Raw genomic sequence first — 20,611 nt, forward strand, 5'->3', positions numbered from 1 at the left:
GATTGTTTTGGTTAGTATGCTTTTCTTTTTGTAATTACACTTTGTGGATTGAAGTGCTCGCAACATTTTTTTCTCTCTCTCCCCTTTTCTTAAACTGAACAGACCAGTTTTTCTTCTTCAACTTTTTCTTGCTTTATTTTTCAATTTAAGGATTAAAATTTCCCTTTCTATGCTTACAAAAATGGTCTATTATTTGCTATTAAACTCCATTAAAAACTTTGTCCCTCCTAAATCTGAGACAACACAAGAAAGTGAAAGGAAAATACTTGAATTCTGCTACTCGGAGGCTATAGGCTATAGGAGGCTATATTTCCTGTTTCTCCTTTGATCTCACTGTCTTTGTGCTTCAAAGCTCCATAACTAAAAGTATTAAGAACCAAGGGCACAAAGTGTTTACCACAGCTGTCCTTTGAGAGGCTTATCGGCACTGGGAGAGTGGAAAAAAACGGAACCTCTTTCTTGTGAAGATTACAAATGATTTTGTGTTTAAGATATATATATATCTTAGCTCTCATCAGCTAGCCATACCCTATGTTAACACATCTGCCTGAGAGGCAATAGAGCACAGGTTCGATTCCCAACATAGGGTATGGCTAGCTGATGAGAGCTAAATAGCTTGAAATAGATCTATACTAGTCTCCCTTTATTTATTTATCAGCATAAATATAACAAATGTAACAAAAAAGGCAACAGTAAAAAATATTGGGTTTCTGTCTGGATGGTCTCTTGTGACGAGCCGAAGACAGAGAGTGGAAGTGTGACCTTCCTCCCATATTTGGGCATACCAGGGGTTGTGACTTTATATGTGTGTGTGTGTGTGTGTGTATATATATATATATATATATATATATATATATATATATATATATATGTGTGTGTGTGTGTGTGTGTGTGTGTGTGTGTGTGTGTGTGTGTGTGTGTGTGTGTGTGTGTGTGTATATATATATATATATATATATATATATATATATATATATATATATATATATATATATATATATATATATATATGGCAGTAATTTTCAGAAGAGGAAACTTTAATCTTGCAAAAGATTTGGGATGCAATTCAAAACTTATTGGAGGTAGTAACTGGGAGAATTAAGAAGAAGATAAAGTTTATATTAGAAAAAAAGGATGGAGATGGAGCCCCAAAAACTGAAGAGAAAAATGAATACAAAGATAAGAAAAGTAATGATTTGATTTCTGAAGTGAAAGTGGTTGAAAGCGAAAAAATCGGTGTATGGAAAAGGGAATTTGATGGTCCAGAGCTCTAGCCCAAATTTCAAAGCACAAAAGAAGAAAAAAGAGAAAAAATGATGGTTTTAAAGAGAAAAATTCTATCAGAAGCAGGATTGATAATCAAAGGTAAATTAATTAAAGTAGCAAAAGGGCGTCGAGATTACGTGAGAGATCCAACAAGCAACAAGGTGCGGAGAGATGTCCATAAAAACTTTACCAAGGAAATAAACAGAAGATTAACTCCACAAATGGCAAAAGAAATAAGACTATATGCCTTCTGGAAGGACACAAGTTGATATATGAAAATTAATAATAAAAAATAGCTAAGTTTGATGATTAATAAGTAGGAATTTAGTAATTTTTAGATTGCTTTGTTAAATAAACAGTTGATAATGGGAACAAGGTATATGTCTATGTTGGTTGGAGGTGAGGAAGCTGTATATAAGTAATAAATGATTTCGTTAACAAATATTAATGATAACAATAATAATGAAATGATAAAAGATATAGTTAATAATATATATGTACTGGTTTAATATAAGGAATTTAGATATAAATTGTAAAGAGTGACTTGGAAAAAAAAGGCCTAAATTTTTTTTAAATTAATCCTTATTTTGAATATGTTATAAAGGTGAAATGTTATTGGATATTTCAAAGTCGATAACAAAAAATGAACTAAATCTTATAATTAGTAAGTAGTAATTTAGTAACTTTTAGATTGTAATGTTAAATAAATAATTGATAATGACATATGTTGGCTTGATGAGAAGGAAGTGATATAAACAGTAAAGGATCTTCGTAAATGATTTTAACAAATATTGACAATAACAATATTGACAACAACAATAATAATGAAATGATAAGAGATGTAGTTAATGATATATATATGTACTAGTTTAACAAAAGGAATTTGGATATAAATTGTAAACAATGATTTGGAAAAAAAGGTTTAGAAATTTAGTTAATTAATTTTTATTTTGAATATGTTATAAAGGTGTAATGTTATTGGATATATGAAAGTAGATCACAAAAAATTAACTAAGTTTTATAATTAGTACATAGTAATTTAGTAACTTATAGATTGTTATGTTAAATAAATAATTGATAAGGGCAATAAGGTACACATATATGTTGGTTTGATGAGAAGAAAATGGATATAAACAGTAAAGGATTTTTTGTTAACCAATATTAATTATAACAACTAATATTGGAATGATAAGGATAAGGGATACAGTTAATGATATATATAGGTACTACCATAACAAAAGAAACCTGGACACAAATTGTAAACAGTGACTTGGGGGGGGGGAAAGGGGCTTAGCAACTTTGTCAATTAATTTTTGTTTAGAATATATTATAAAGGTTTAAGGTTATTGGATGATTTTGTAATAATTAATGAAATGCCATCAGGTGGTTGTGTTTTTAACAATGGATTATTTTAAGCAAAAGGACACTAAAACAATTCCAGTCAAATGAGAACTATGCTATGTTGATAGTAAGACTCATTAAGAATCTTAGACATTTGATATGAATATAAGAAATATTGTGGAAGTGATGCACGAAAGCTAATTGTAACCAATTGACACACTTTCTACAAGATGTAATGTAAGATTATGATTTTTGTGTGTGTGTGTGTTATTTGTTTAATAAAAATAAAAATTTCTTGCAAAAAAAAAGAAGAAAGCAAACATAAAAAGTACAATAAAACAGAGGCATATTGGCTTCTACCTTCACATTATTAAACCGAATTTCTTTAAGGGTGAGGTATTTTTCTTAGCAGTCAGGTATATAATTATATCTGCATTCTGCATAAACATAATATCGCTTCAAATATTATAACAAATCCTCCTCTACAAAGGGGAAAAAATTATTAGGTATGCATACTGCAATGTTAGTTGTGACTCACCTTCATCACTTCATTAGTAAAATTGCCAAGTGTGTGTTTTTCCAAAATACAAACTTTGCATTTGTCGGGGCAGCAATCTGATTAAGCAAAAATCCAACTTCTAATGAATTGACTCTATGACTGGAATGTTTAACCCAGATAATGTTGATGTGACTATATTTTGGCACCTGAAGTATTTTAAGAGATTTGTAGTCATACTAATCACTAATTTTGCAGGTAACATACATTTATAAAAATAGTTTGGTACTACTTTAAAAACGAATATATACCACAAAAATTCTATATTTTTATGCAGAGAAGTTACATGATTACTTCTCTGGAAATCTACATAGTGTATTGGGAAGGTAACATTTAGTCCATAGGAATTACTATTTCTCCTCATACCAAAAACTTGCCATAATTTTATTGGCATTCTGGTCCTGATCCAACTAAAACTGGCAATGTACAGTACACAACCCAAAATTTATATACAAAAGCACAATATTGCAATGTTGATGTTTCATGGGCATTGTCTAATTTGAAATTTATCTCCCCTGTCCTTTTATTAGGTCTGCCACATAGATTGGTTAAAAAAAAAAGTCTCTACTCTATTATGCAACAAAATAAGGCTATATTCTCCAGCTCAACCAGGCCTTTCCAAAGGATTAGTGTGATGTGCAAATCCCTCTTCAAGGCATCCTATTTATACAAACAGAAGGCCCCACAGACATACTATTAGTGATATTTCTGTCTTCAATTGTCTATGAAACAGGGAATAATGCAATTTTAAATCCACTGTCCCGTCATAGAACCCTTTTATTTCTCCTAGACATCCCTATGATGACAAAGGTTAAATAAATAATGGCTCAACACTCCACACCTCACTTCAGATTGTAAAATCCTACCACTTATTTTGTTTGAAAGAAAATAAAATTGGCAAGATTTTACACATTTTGCATTAAAATTATGTGTTGTGGGAAGAAGGTGTCTCCTTCAATTCAACCAACTAGTTGTAATATACTTTACTTTAAAAGTTAAAGAGTGGCTGTTCTGTATGAGTCTAGATAAGGACTGAACATATGAAAGTTCTCCATCACTAAAACCAGCACCAGAAACATGTATAAAGGAATTACAATCTGTAATTGCAGTCTTCTTCGTTAGACTCCCTACCTCTCCATACACATTTGGAGGTGAAAAGAGGAAAGGAGACCCAAGAGGACCACTAGCAAGTATGAAATCCTGTTAAACCTCTAACAATACCAAAACTAACAGACCCTGACAGAATAAGCTCATAAACTGGAACAGGGGTAGGAGCTGGGGAAGAATTAGCTGCACTGCAGGCAATGGGATTTGGCAGACCACAAACTGCTAGGAACTCCCATTTTAAAATCTGCCGCAAGCCATAATTTTTCTTTTAAAAAAAATGTAAAATTAGCTTGGATTTGGGTGTTTAATATCTCTAACAATGATAACTGGGGAAATTAAGAGAGAGTTAAACATTACAACATTATTTTTAGCTGGAAGATTTTAATCTCACAGTTGCAATATAAGGCTGCAATTAATAAGCCATGTGTGGATTGCAGTGCACTGTAATTTTTAATTTATAAACATTATGCAAAGACAGAATTTATATATAGTTACTTCCTATAACATCCTTCTACAACTTCGGGATCTTCAGATGAGTGGAGTTGTGTATCAATAAGAAAAAAAATGTTCCTAGCTAATTTTGATGTATTTCATCCAAAAATCTACAAGAAACAAATACAGCAAGGAGTCTTATACCTAATCCCATTACAAGGTCCAAAAGAATCCCTGCTTTGAGTTGGGGAGGAGAAACCATTCTCAAGAGAAGCCTTTATTTTGTCCTTTGTAGCACAAGCAATCCAGCCATGGTTTTCAGTTTCATTCAAATGAAATTAAGTTATCAAATTCAGAATAAGTCAAGGTCTCGTTCTGTGATTTTGAATCTTTGGTAGTTGCAGTCCAATAACCATAGCTTCCCACATGTGATGAAACAGATTTCCTGGATGAACTACAGTTTGCTCATGCCTGCAGATCTAAACATTTTTTAAAAAAAGCTGTATTTCCTACATTTAGGACAAAAGGCAAGCATACAAACATGTATTTTCTGAAATTCACTAAGGAGGCTTACCATTTATAAAATACATCTAATATTAAAAACACAATATTGTGCAATTGTCATGCAGGACTTTTTTTTTCTTACTGTGCATACCAGATATGGCATCAAAACAATTATAAAATAGGAAGCACGTATCATCCTGACAGATCTGATGCATGGTATCCAAGAGACATTAACATGCTGATAAGTTACTTGCTGCCCTGCTGTGAGAACTGGTTGCTGCATTTAATTCTTTGGGTGAAGGCAAACTAAATCAAAACTGTAGTGACCTATATTGTGCTTTAGCTAATGACCCAGTTAACCTCTGGTTAATTTTTTGTCTTCTGGTGTCCTGGGAACAGGGAGATGTTTATTTCGGTGGTGACAAACCTTTAGAAAAGAGCCACTGCCTTTTTTTATTATTATTCTGAAGCTCTATGTTTTAATAGAAATTAGCTAATGAACCATGGGGGCTCTGAAGAAGTTGTTGCATGCCAATGAGAAGCTTTCTGTCTGTTCTCCTCCATCCTAATTTACATGACTTAAGCTTCTTCCTTTAATTTTTTTTTAAATTGTCCTTTTTTTTCTTGGCTATTGATCTATCTCCTGGGGAGGAAGGAAACCATTTGTTTAGTGGAGGGTATTTCTTTTTACAGCTTTTCTTCTACCTTCCTTGTTTTGTAATACAAATTAATACCAAAGACACATAGATTTTGGCAGGCAAGATGCAGACATAATGTTGCTTTTTCTTCCCAACATAGCTGTTATGAAAACAAATTGGAAACTAATTGTAAAATAATAATGTTGCCCTTGGTAGAATGAAGGTCTGGCTAACAAAAAGAAATGTAAACCTCCAGCGGGAATAGGAAATTGCTTCCAGTGAGGCGATACGTGTTGCTGGAGTTTCCTTCAGGAAAGGGAGCTACATCTGATAACAGGCAAAGCGAAGGACAGGAGAAGGGTAGTCTTGTGAGGTAAACAATTTTTTGCTTTTCACAATCCTGGTAGTGGGGTTTCCAGAGTTTGGTGTATTGAAAATTGTCCACTTTGGGAATTATATCAATAAAAACTCAATCTCCTCCTTTTCTCCTATTACTATATTTATTTAATGTGTGGCTGTCAATCTCATATGAATGCCTCTGGTCAGCTAACAGTTAAAATCAGAATAAAAAACATACTAAACCACCAACATTCAAACCACTAAAATAATGTAAAATAACACAGCAGCTAAGAACACTCATTTAATGTAACTATGATTAAAAAAAAATAGGCTCACCCATATTTCCTATGGTTTTCTCCACTGTTTGTCCAGCACTTTGTATCTTTGCTATATAACATCCTTTCTCTAAGCATCCCTGTCACAAATACTCATTCTTTTTCCCACTCACTCCCATTAATTCTTTACTTCTGCTCCAGTGGTGGTATTCAGCAGAGTCTGACCTGTTCTGGAGAATTGGTAGCGGAAATTTTGAGTAGTTCGGAGAACCAGTAAATACTACCTCTGACTGCCCCTGCCCCCATCTATTCTCTGTCCCGAGTCCCAGCTGATTAGGAGGAAATGAGGATTTTGCAGTAACCTTCCCCTGGAGTGGGGAGGAAATGGGGATTTTGCAGTATCCTTCCCCTGCCATGCCCACCAAGCCATGCTATACCTACAGAACCGGTAATAAAAATTTTGAATCCCACCACTGCTCTGCTCTCTCTTCCAACCACAGTCTCTATTTCATCTGTGGCCTTACCTGCATCAAGCTTACATTCTTTCCTTCCACTCCCAGCATTCTCTCTCTTTTTCATTCTTTTTCTCTCTTCAGCAGTTCTTCCAGCTGATTCTCTTGCATACTGTGATGTTGCTAACTATGTTTTTAAATCTTACAGATAGGTTTAGAGTGTATCAGGCCAATTATTTGATTCTTCCACAGAATATAATAACTGATCTGGAAATCATGTAGAGAAATTACGTCAATTTCAATAGATACTCATTCTTTAGTGCATTTATTCTCCTATTGGTTTGTCCAATGTATGTGGCAGGGCAGATTTTACATGGTATTTTGTAGACTCCTTGGTTTTCTAGCTGGATCTTGTCTTTGGGGTTTCTTAAGATGTTGGCTATTGGTGTCTCAGTTCTTGAGGGGGTGTCTCCTTTTGGTTTAGGTTAGTAATTGTTTTTCTTAGGAATCCGTTGGAGATTAATACATTTGTGAGAGTGTGTAATTCAGTTTTCAGATGGTCTTTGTTGGCTAGGCGTTTGGTTCTGGAGATGAGGGTCTTGGCTACAGAGTTGATCTGTGCAGAGTGGTGATGGGATTGTGAGTTTAAGTAGCGGTTGGTGTGTGTTTTTTTCCGGTAGATGGTGTGTCCTAGGAAGCCATTGGGTTTTTTGTAGATTAGGAGATTTTGTAGATGCCACATACATTGGACAAACTAATAGGAGAATAAATGCATGCATCGCAGAACACAAGAACGCAGTCAGAAAAAAAGAAAAAAACTTCCTCCCTTTTCCAGCACCTTAAAGCAACAGGACATGAAATTGATTTTGAAGGAACCAAATTAATCTCCAAAACTAAACACTTCAACAAGAGCATTATGGAAGTCATCAAAATAAAAAAACACACCCACAACAAGAATAAACGTGACGATATCTCCCACCTACCAGACATCTGGAAACCACCCCTAGTCAACAAACAAGCCCCACCCACCACCCAGGTCGTTACAACACAAAAGAACAATGGACACACAGCCAACACATCAACCACACAAGGTATGAAACAGCTGACCAATCTACAAACATCAACTCCATCTACCAATCAGGATGCAACTACACAGCCAATCAACCCACTTACAGCAACAAAGCCAGCACTCCATACACACCCCCACCAAGATTTATAGAGGGACGGCAGCTGCAACCACGCTTTACTCGCACAAGCACAAAGCTGAAAATACCAGCCTGAAGATGGTGAGTGGGACCTCGCCAAAACGTTGCCAAGACAATCTCAATCTTACATGGGAAAAGACCTGAATACAACAAGACCAGCATACCTACACCCTTGAAAATCTACATATATATATGTGTGTGTGTGTGTGTGTGTGTGTGTGCGTGCACGCGCGCGGGGGCGTATGTGTATATGTATGTATTGGTACCTTTGGCTTCGTGCTTGTGTGAGCAAAGCGTGATCGGAGCTGCAGTTTTTCTATAAATATAGGTGGGTGGGTGTGGAATGTTGGCTTTGTTGCTTTAAACGGATTGGTTGGCTGTGTTGTCACATCTTGATTGGTTGATGGAATTGATGTTTGGTGAGGGTGATTGGTGATGGTGTCCTGTGTTGTTCTGAGTCCTGTGTTGGTTTTTGTGGCTGGGACTCGTTTATTGACTAGGGCGATTTATTCATATTGTGGGGATATATATATATATATATATATATATATATATATATATATATGTATATGTATATGTATATGTATATGTATATGTATATGTATATGTATATGTATATGTATATGTATATGTATATGTATATGTATATGTATATGTATATGTATATGTATATGTATATGTATATGTATATGTATATGTATATGTATATGTATATGTATATGTATATGTATATGTATATGTATATGTATATGTATGTACGTACGTACCTACGTACATACATACATACATACATACATACATACATACATATGTTATATTTATGCTGATAAATAAATAAAGGGATATTATCACCCTGTTATATTGAAATTGATGTAATAGTCAATAGTAATATGTCTATTTTATGTTTTATATTTTGTTGATGTATACAGTATATCAATAAAACAATGCAACAATTAAAATACTTCAAATGGTTCTAATGCTGAAAATATAATCTGATTTAACTGAATTTTTCAAGAGTTATCTGTAGTGTTACTGAAAACATGGTTCAGAATTACTGCATTCAAAGAATTTTGATGCAATGATTATTTATGATTGATTTTAGTCTTTCATGTGTAGTCTCTCTTTCTGCCTCCCCCCCCCCCAGCAAATATTTCAGGATGTCTGCTTAGTGTAGTTATAACTGCATTTTCAATTTATCTAATGAATTGTGTTTATGGATCATTTACAAAAAGTGCCTTTTAAATGTTGAATTGCTCCTTTGGGCATGGAAGATGCTGTAGAGATCGACCAATCAATCCCATGTATAATGAACCTTTGCTAGAAACATACAGAATATGTTTCTTCTAAATTCAGTACTCTAGGTGCATTTGACCAAAACCTATATGATTTGTGGATCATTAGTACATCTCACTGGCAAATCTCAGTTCAATACTCTTAAAAAACAAAACGTTTATAATGTTGCCTCAGATTGGTTAAATATAATTCGAAATTATTATGAACATTAGATCATTAAACTTTTAAAGCACTGATAATTTAGAAAAGAAACTTTGCTGAAGGCAGCTAATATTTGTCGTTATGGATACTATTCTATAATGAGTGAGAACATCTCCTATTTAACATCTACATAAAGCCACTGGTTAAGGATATCTGATGGTTTGAAGTAAAATACTCCAGGCTGCCTGATGATGCTTTGGGGATTCCTCCTCAGTGCCTGAAGACTGTAGCGCCATGGATGAGGATCAACAGGTTTCAGTTCAAACTAAGCAAGACCAAGGAGTTTCCTAGTTCTGGGAAACTTTCATCTTTGGTTCTGGCACTGCCCCAGACAGACCCAATGTACAATCTGGGGGTCCTTCCCATAGCTTGAACTGTCATAGTTAGGAGAGTCTTTGCCCAGCTTAGGGCCATGTGTCAGGTACACCTGTTCCTTAACCAGGTAGCTCACTCCATGTGTTGTGACTGTGAGATTGATCTACTGCAATATGCTTTAGCACTAGCAATAGCACTTAGACTTATATACCACTTTACCGTGCTTTACAGCCCTCTCTAAGCGGTTTAGAGAGTCAGCATATTGCCCCCAATAATCTGGGTCCTCATTTTACCCACCTCAGAAGGATGGAAGGCTGAGTCAATATTGAGCCTGGTGAGATTTGAACTGCCAAATTGCAGGCAGCCAGCAGGCAGCACAAGTAGACTGCAGTACTGCACTCTAACCACTGCATCACCGTGGCTTAAGTGGGGTTGTCCCTGAAGAATGTTTGAAAATTCAACTGGCACAAAATATTGTGGCACAGGCAGTTACTGTTGCCAGTTATTCAGCACATGGGCACAGCTGCCCAAGATGTACTGGCTTCCAATGTGGTTCTGGGTGCAATTCAAGATGATTGTTGTCGCCTTTAAAGCCCTTTATGACACAGGACCATCTCTATGCAGTTATTTCTACCTGTTTTATCTAATCAGGCAGGAAAGGCATGCTCCATATACCGCCAACAGGAAGTTCACCTGGAAGACCCAGAAGGAGAACCTTTACCGCTGTGGCACCCAACACTTTCGAACATGATTCCCCCTGAAATAGATTGGCCTCATCCTTGTTGGCTTTTCAAAAGGTGTTGAAAACCTGGCTTTGTGCTTGAGCCTGGGGCTCTGGCAATGAATTAAAGCCCATTTTTTGGTTGCATGGGTGATAGGTTAAATCAAGTCTGTCTACTCTGTGTTTTATTTTTGTTTTATATTATGTACTTTGCATTTTTATTTATTTTATTATAAGTTGACTAGTGTCATGTACAAATAAAATGGGCAGCTATAACCAATAAAAAGGGGATGCGTGACTAAGACACTAAGCTTGTCAATCAAATGGTCAGCAGTTCGGCAGTTCGAATCCTTAGTGCCACGTGACGGGGTGAGCTCCTATTGCTTGTCTCAGCTTCTGCCAACCAAGCAGCTCGAAAGCACATAAAAAATGCAAGTAGAAAAATAGGGACCACCTTTGGTGGGAAGGTAACAGTGTTCCGTGCGCTTTCAGTGTTTTGTCATGCCGGCCACATGACCACGGAGACGTCTTTGGACAGCACTGGCTCTTCAGCTTTGAAACAGAGATGAGCACCGCCCCCTAGAGTCAGGAACGACTAATACATATGTGCAAGGGGAACCTTTACCTTTACTTTATATATACAATAAATCAAGAAATAAAAAAATGAATGTGTTTCGCTGAACATTCTTTAAGCAATTGTGGGGTTTTCCCATTGTCTTTAATTATAATTTCAGAGATACATTGATTAATTATGAGCTCAGCTGAGGAAATTTATTTTGTAGTTATTGTTTTATTTGTAGCAATAAACAATTTATTTATTATGTAACAAAGATTCAAATGAAAAAGCATATGTTAGTTACCAAAATAAAATGTGTTCCAGAATATAGAATAAATGTTTATTCTTATAGCAAAGGCCAGAAATATAAGATGTAACCCAAAACTGCAAATATCATACAAAATTACATAAAACATTACAGTGGTTAATACATAAACTAAATTATAATCATGACAGTAATTGATACCTCATTTTCACTGCCACTACAAGTTATTTTGCTACTATCTGAATGAATGAAGGTTTAACACCCCCAAAATAATAGCCATACAGTAATTACCATATTTCTCGGAGTATAAGACGCACCTAGATGTTGGGGAGGAAAAAAGGGGAAAACCATCTGCCTCTGCCTCCCAGCAATTTGCTTCCTTGCAACAAACAGAAAACAGCCCATTTCACTTTCAATTTCAGTTTCAGCACGGGCCTCCCGATGATCAGCTGTTTCAGGCTGCAGGGATTGCCATAACTTATTGCTGCCTCAAGCCCCATTTTCCCCTTTTGCTGCAAGGAGGTAAATTGCTGGGAGGCAGAGGCCAAAGGGTGGGGGCCAGCGGGTGGACGGGACTACATTCGGTGTATAAGACACACCCAAATTTTCACCCTCTCTTGGAAGTGTGTCTTATACTCTGAAAAATACGGTATCTGTTTGCCTAGGCTATGGCTGAAGGAGTAGTAGAATACTATACACATCTTTCAGATACTTTTGCAAAAGCCACAGCATGTGTTGGGCTGTCTCAGTATCTCCTGTTCAAAGAAAGACACATTTCTCCAATGAGTTCTTAAGAGTATCTTCCCTGTAATACAATAACGTTTAAGGGAGTATATTATACTTAACACAGAAGAAAGCTTTCCTTAGTTTGGAAATGTCAGTAGAGAGAGCTAATTAGCCACTCCTCAGGTACCTTTTGTCAACCAGGTCCTATTATTCTGTGGCTAGCTATTTATCTCCATCTGAATGTCAATGCCATTTAGTCTCTATAGGAGTATATCTTTGGCACTCTTGATACCCCAAGGATCTAATGTATTCTGCTGGTAACCCACACTGTCTTCAATTTTTATTCAATGCGATTATTTCAGATTAGTGGTAAGTATCAGCCATTATAAATTAGAAGGAGACCCACTTTAACCAATAATTCAGCATTAATCCCCATGGTCCAATCTTAACTGTGGGCATCTCCATTCCAACCTAAGGAGAGCAATGGCTTTAAGAATGGCAATTTTCTATTGACTAGGGGAAGGCACTAGGCCTTTTAATCAGTAACTCAGAAGGAAATGGTCCCAAAGAATGTGTGAATTTTGATCCCTAGCCAATGTATCTACTTACTATGAATATTCAGAAAAGAAAAGTTAATAAAAGTTAAGATACCAGTTTTCTTGATGCTGAAACAAGGTGAAATACAAGGGCTGTACATTAAAAAAAATTGCCCAAAGTGCAAGAAACTGCCCTCAATAGATTCATTATTCGTGAATTAGTAAGCCTTATTTTTATGTAATGGAAAACACAAGTCTATTTCCTTGTAGGAAAGCTGGGAAAGAAATGAGAAAATAGACATGAACAACCAAGAGATAGAGGTTCAATAGGTTGGCAGTTTATAGCTTGTCCCCTTTACAGGGAGCAGAAACAAGCTTCCACTTGGACCGCATGTCCACGTTCCAGTGTATTAGCCACAGGAGTCACCGGGTGGTGACATTGGAGACCTGGACGGAAACTTAGCAGCAGTCAGGTGGCGTCCGCAGTGTATTCTGTCACTGCAATGATTTTATTAACATCCTATCTCAATTTGGTATCCCCGGCCGGAATCTTGGTGAGTAATTATCTCAGCCAGAGGTGGACGTTTTAATCACCCAAGCTGCTGCCTGATGAGTCTTATGGCAGGTGTTCTCTGCTATCTTGTCCTCCGCCTTGAGTCCCTCCAGGAGATCAGGTGGGAGCACTGAAGAGGAAGTGAGCGATGCCACTGGTGGGTCCACTGGAGGCAATTTCAGTAAGTCCTCCAGACTTGCATCTACCGTGTATAACTTCTTATCATTGACACTAGGGGTGGCAAGGGTACCCAGCTGCGCCCATTGTTTTTGCACCACATTAAGGAATACTTTTGGGACAGGTACAATTTCCTGTGCTGGCACTGGCTCCTCGAAGAGCCCTTCAGAAAGGTCTGCAGGATCAGGAGCTGGTGGAGTGGAACCCAAGTGGGTCGAGGCCTTAGCCTTGTTCAAGATAGTCTTGAAATGGACCTGCTTAAACAACCCCATAAAGGCGGGTTTCTCGGAAGCAGCCCCCTCATCCCCCGAGAATTCAGGTCCTGGTCTGGGAGAAAGTTCTCCTTCCAGTCCGAATCCTCGCTGGCCAGAGAAGAGTGGGGAGACTGAGTTCGATGGGCCATGGGTTTCCCCAGCTCCAGTCAAGAGTTTAGATCCAAATCCTACTCTGTGGGACAGCAGTCCCCAAGCTTTATGGCACCAGGGACTGGCTTCAGAAGGAAATTTGTCTTCCATGGACTGGGGTGTGGTGGTGGTTTTGTACACAACCTAGACCCCATGCATGTGGTAATCAGGAGGCTGTAAATTCTAGTCCTAACTTAGGCCTGAAAGCCAGCTGGATGATTTTGGACCAGTCCAACTCCCTTACTCCAACTCACCTCAAAGGGTTCTTATTATGAGAAAATATGATTAGAATGGAATATTAGGTATGTTTGCTGCATATTTTCATTATAAAAATAATGATAAACATAAATAAATAAAAACAAACAAACAAGCAAGCATTACAATACAATCACTATTCAGTTTTTTGAGCTTCTTTCCAACCCAATTTACAAGAAGGGATAAAAGAAATTGTCTTTTGTGAAGATATGGTTTTGATTTGTTCTTTGTTTGGATATTTATTTTAATTGTTTTATTTTATTTATTTCTATCCTGCCTTCATTCTGAAAAATGACTTAAGGCAGCAAACACACCCAATATTGTCCTGATCCTGTATCAGCTTGCTTACTTTGTACCACATAAAAACATATTTTCAAAATCGTCATCTGTAGGCATTTCAACTGGTGTAAATATTATTTAAGGGCAAAAATCTCCCCATGGTGTTATGCATATAGTGAAAGGAACAGGACATTAATAAAACCACCCACTCCAAAAGACCTTTCTCAAACTCTAATCTCTACCTTCCAGCTGGAACCCTAAATAAATGGGTCTTTGGGGTTTATTAAAAGCTGACATGATAAAGTGTAGAGGTTGTTATTTGTACCCTTAGTGTCAAACTCCATCTGTTTGATATGTTCACAAGCTGCATATTCTGCTGAATGTCTGATGCCAATTAAATCAATCTACGTAATATTAATGATGTTTGTGATGTGACCTAAATACAAAAAAAAAAACCCTACAAACTGTTTCCTTATTTCTACAATGGTAAAATAAAGGTTAGTACCAGGTGCGTGTGGGTGTATCTATAATTCTACTGATCTTTAGTAAGCAATTTTGCAGACAAAATCCACAAATTTTCCATCCCTTTACATGTAAGGAAGGAATATGGAATCCGATGCTTACTCACAATCAATTTTTGTCAGGTAAAAAGTCAGCTCTGATGTCTGTATTATCTATTCTGTAAGTTGATTGCTTATCTACACTTCTGCTCCTGATTTTTTTATTTTTGCTAGAGTTAAAAGGAAAATCAACTATGGAAACAAAAGGGAAAATAATGCTACAAAAGGTGAAAGCATAGTGAAGAGATTATGGTACAAGTCAATACCAAATGCTAATGTTTCAGATGAACTTAGAGTGATATTTTGATCTGTACCTATTTCATATTTTTAATCATTATACAAATTGAAATTCACTAGTCTTCAAAATAAACATTTCTATCAATTTTGCAGTGCATGCTTTGTACAATTATTATAAAGCAAAATCTTGCTTCTTATTGAAAACTCAAATGCATTACTAAGGCAAATTTGTTTAATAAAACTTGCAAACTCGTAATAAAGATGGCCAAGTATAAGAAATGTGGCACAAGAATATATACAAAATTTAATAGTATTTAAAAACGATACTGAATATTTTATTGAATTGACACAAACGAGCATTCACAGATTTGCAGCAATGAGAAAGACAAATGTATCCAGCTTCAGCACATACATTCAACAGTGATATTCTCAATATCAAAGTTCTTCACCTAGAAGCTCAATTCCCATTCTGAAATAGAAGTAATTCTGGGAAAAGTGTGATTCCCTCCAATTATACTAATTATGATAGGATGCAAAAATGGAAATAGATCATTTAAATAGTTATATAATAGGAACAAGTAACACAACTGTACTGCAGATTACTGTCTTGTTTGAAACTATGATGAAAAAAAGCCAGCTTTGCAACCAGTCTACCTTTTACCACCGTTCAACATTCAGTGGTCATGTGCACACCATTCCTGTGCTTCACAACTGGCTTCCAACAAGCAGAATTATTAGAGAATACAAAAGTAAAATGGCAAGTCCCAGACTTAACTTAGCAATGTTGTGATTTAGTTAATAACTGAAGGGGAAGTAATGTCATAACCCCATTCCAGACATGTTATTTTCCATTTAGCAACTATGTTGTTGGTTCCACTTTTGGTAACTAAATGAGGATTATCTTGTATAGCAATTACAATTTGTAGATCAAATCAATAGAGTGCTTTCCTCCTTTTATTCTAAGATGTAAGGAAATTGATTTCCAAACCAGGGAGTAGAACAGAGAGGATTCAGATTTTTTCAATGGATTTTTAGCGGCAACACTGATTAAAAACACACTCATAAATACTAGTTTCAAGTAACACTGCAAAATCCAAGCTGCAATATCTTCTACCGAGCAGCTAACATTGCCACCAGTTAGTATGGAAGAAAGACTCTCAACTGATCACTATTTTCACTAATCTGATTATGAATCACTCAGAAAAAACAATGCATCCTCATTATGCAAGTTGCTTAAAATATTAGATGTAATTCTGGAAACACAAGGCATTTCATCCATCTGGACATGTTAATAATCTTCAGAATGATATAAATAGGATACTTACTCAGAACCCTGGCATTGCAAATAAAACCATTTTAGTGCTAAAAGGACAAACTGGGCCTTTTAAAGACGGTTTTCAAAAGAAGGTATGAGAAATTCCAATCAGTGAAATCTACATAGGGTTAAATCTATCTGGTCTGGCAGAACCAAAATGGTTCTGAATGACTTCAATTATAGACAAAAGAACTAATTTTCAGAGACTCCACCTACATAGAAAACATTTGACCTTTAAACAGGTGTTATGAATTTTTAACACTGATCATCTCTCTGAAAACAGTGAAGAATTTCTATATAGAGCTAAATTTTTATCTTTAGTTTTGCAGTTGGTATGACTTACAGAGCTTTCTACCAGACTGCACAGACTTTTATCATTAAATTTATGAAGCTGCTGAATCCATATATTCCATGGAGTATATGGCAAGGTTGCACCATTATCTCTAACCTGGTAACTGAATTCCTTCTACAGTATACCACTAATGGAATAAAAATTTCCATTTTCATGAAAGAAGAGTGAAAATCCTTGTGAATACAAATGACTTTGTTGCTGAAAAATCAAGGCTCTGCATTACATGCTAAGCAATGTTCAGCTGCCATCAATTGGTTGGGTCTAAATTTCAATTATGTGCAGCTTCTCACATAATGGAAAGTTGACAAATCAAATCCTATCCAATCAAATCCTATCCAATCAAATCCAAATCTTCTTCATTCAAAGAGATCTGATACTTAGCCTCAAACCTGGAGAGGCCTACAAATTCTTGGGGAACATCATGGGTCTTCAGATTAGTTATACATTCAAAATCACTGTGCACCCTATGCAGATATTGGAAAGATTGATATGCCATTTCTACTGCTGCTTTCAATATTGTTCTGCCCTCAACTGATATTAGCCAAATAGCTTAGCAGTCTAATAAACAGTCTTATATAGATAGAACAGACAGCTATATTAAGAAGGAATCTCAGTGTCTCTCGATGAGCTACTAATAACAGTCCTTGCAACCATAAATGATAAGGAAGATAAAGGTTTTCAAACTAGGTGACACAGGAGACATTGCGATAAACTCCCCTATGTTCTTCCTCCTCTGACCAGATGATACAGCAAATCCATAATCTGTGATGCTGGTTTGAAACAATTTGAAGGGACACTTTTTGAGAAAATCAGATCAAATACTTACGTAGAATTCTAGGGAATGAATTCATCCCCAACCGTGGCGCCTTTTCTTCCCCTTTTACTCACAATCCCAGCCAACAAATGCATCAACTAAAAATTAGCTTCAGATGAAAATGAATGTCTAGCATCCATGGAAACTACACAAAGCTAGAGTCCTTCATTTGTAAATCAGGGAAGTCTCCTTTCAGGATTGGCCCTGAAAAAGGCCAGTCAAGTGAAATAGGTTTCAGATGTGGGTGTAAAACTTTACAGGAGTTTCATTTAAAGCATGCTCCTTGTAATAATTACTATCACATATTTTTATTTCAGTTTTTTAATAATAAAGCTATTATGTTAATGCATAGTAACTTAAAAAAAAATCTGAAGTAAAAATATGTAATGCACTGAATGCAACTGTATTTGATGGACTATGTATACAAGTCATATATATCTAAGCAGTTTTTATAAAAATATATTTCAGGCCAGATGTGTGGCTAGCTAAGAACTTTGAAAAATTTAAGAAATATGGAGGTGTCTACCCACTGTATATACATAAATGGTTTTATAGAATTCTCCAAATTTGGAAAAAGAGGAATAATTCGCTTCTTCTGTGGTCTGTTTGGATTTTATATCACGGGAGAGCAATATATCATACATTATAGACATGCTCCTAGGCAAGAATCCAAAGAAAATTTGAACAGATGCCACAGTTGGCTAGTAATGAATTTAAAGTAGTTACTTTTATTTGCTTTCTGCTTGAACATCAGAATGCAGTATAGTAAAATATTATTATTATTATTACCTATTCACAACAAAGTGAAGTTACATCTATCAGTTCTTTAGCCTGTGTTGGCCTTCATACACATTGTGTTCTTCCCAAGAACCCATGATATTGTAATGTATCCGCATAGTATTTCCGCAAATCCAAGCTGTGGTCTTTTGCTATCGTCAGAAGGAAATATTGTCAACGTGCAAATTTTCCAAGTGCTGTCTTTTACATAATCAGCAGATGCATACATCGTCTTCAACAATTTGTTTGACTCGAAGTAAACAACTACCTTCATTTTTGCAGGGCAGGTATAATCTATCAATATTATTATGGGGATATAACATATACAGACATCAGTTTTCTTGTTTTTTGGTCCAAACTATTCAATTCAGCTTGTGTCCAATTGATAATTCCAGCAGTGTATTACATCACAGGTATGGTCAAGGTATTGATGGCTTTGATGATGTTTTCATTGTTAAATTTTGTCCTAATTCATTCATAGGGGTCAAAATTTAAATATTAAAATGTTTTAAACAGTTTCAATGATCAATTCCCATTCATTCACTCTTAGGTACCATCCCACCACCAGGCTGATCTTGTACTGGTTAGGCTTTTGAAAACAAATCAGGAACCTGGGTCATAGGACTTTCATAGTGCTATATGCATGCACAAATTCATGAACATGGCCCCTAAGTAAATCTTCTCTTCTCTAGTGGAATTTACTGTTAAACAGTTTGCCTTTAAGTGCATACTCCCTTTTCTGATGGAATGTGGTGTTATTTCTAGATGCCTACTCACTTAGACGTTTTCCTGTTTCTCACTGTCTTAGAATGATTGCTCTTCCATTGGTGCAAATTGTTGTCTACCTTCCCATAATCACAAATGGTATTTCAGATCATTTATAACAAACTCAAGTATCTTTAACTGATGTTCTTTTAGATTCACCCTCTTCATTGCATTATACAATCTAATCTTCATTATAAATTATTTGACTTCTCAACTAACAATATGGAGTTGTCTTAATACAAAATAACAAGTATAGTAAGATTTCCCTGCCAACACTCTTATCATGATAAGAAATTATTTTTTTTATTCATTATCACACATATACTGCCATCGTGTACATGCATGCTGATTTTTGGCACAAATATTCAAGGCATTTCTGTGCTCATGTTATCAACTGCATTCCATCATTTGCTCTCCCATTACTCCCATGCAAATACATGACCATATTCAAGTGAACATTCCATAGTTGAAGCTTTTCCAAATTTACACAGCCAGCTAATTAACAGGATAAATCATCAAAAAAATTTATTTATCCATTTATTTATTAGATTTATTTGCCATCCACTTTCAAAGTGATTAAACGCTATGATTAGAGTGGCTATGTATTGGTATGCTATGAGTAGAGTTAGAGTGGCTATAATCTTTGCTAATTATATAGAAGGTTGCTGGTTTAAAAGCTGCCAGAAACATATATAATTTCTATTTGTCTTACAGCATAGTATGTTCATGCTACTCTAAGGAACATATAATATTCTGACACACGCCAGGATAGACCAATATAAGGGGTTTTTCTTAACTTAATTTATTCTAATTTAAACTATTCAAAATTCTGTTTCACTCCAATATACCTCAACTAGTCTTAATATATTTTAAAAGATTTAGGTAATGTACATTGTTTTACTACAGTTAATAAAAGTAAAGCCCTTAGTGAAACTAAATGTGTTATTACTTTAACCGTAGAATTTAAAACAGCATACTTTTATGAAATTGGTTGCTGAAAGAATAACTTACTTTAACGAAAAAGCCACATCATTCCTTTGTTATTTCCAGAACCGTTATATGATACATATGGACCTTAAAATAAAAAAGACAAAAAATATTTAACATATCTCTCTCTTTATTTTCTAATGATACTGATAATAATTTTATCATTTAACACTAATTTCTATTATTACTTATTTAATTCTGATACATTTTCCCCTTTTTGAGACTGGTTTCCTGTAGTAGCAGGAAACTAAATTCATTTGATTTTGGAAAGCAAAGTAGGGTTGGTTTGTTTAATATTTGGATGAAAAATCATTATGAAATTATAGGATAGTCAGGTAGACTGGAAAATCTGAAAAACATTCTAGAATAAATCAGTTGCAAACTACTTCCATTTTGTTATCAAGTAAC

General features: G+C 35.5%; 1 protein-coding gene across 4 annotated transcripts in view; it reads right to left on the reverse strand.

Moving 5' to 3' along the window:
* The window catches only part of SULF2 (sulfatase 2), a 275,220-nt gene that overhangs the window by 230,937 nt on the left and 23,672 nt on the right, over nt 1-20,611 (reverse strand). For all 4 annotated transcript variants that reach the window (XM_087720445.1, XM_087720443.1, XM_087720442.1 and 1 more), the window contains exon 2: nt 20,228-20,290. The gene's annotated coding sequence lies outside the window, so the exon portion shown is untranslated. The remainder of the gene's footprint in view (nt 1-20,227; nt 20,291-20,611) is intronic.

Source organism: Thamnophis sirtalis, unplaced genomic scaffold (genome assembly GCF_051295495.1).
Source record: "Thamnophis sirtalis isolate CommonGarterSnake01/CBP01778 unplaced genomic scaffold, rThaSir2_p1.2 scaffold_7, whole genome shotgun sequence".
NCBI classification, from domain to species: Eukaryota; Metazoa; Chordata; class Lepidosauria; order Squamata; family Natricidae; genus Thamnophis; species Thamnophis sirtalis.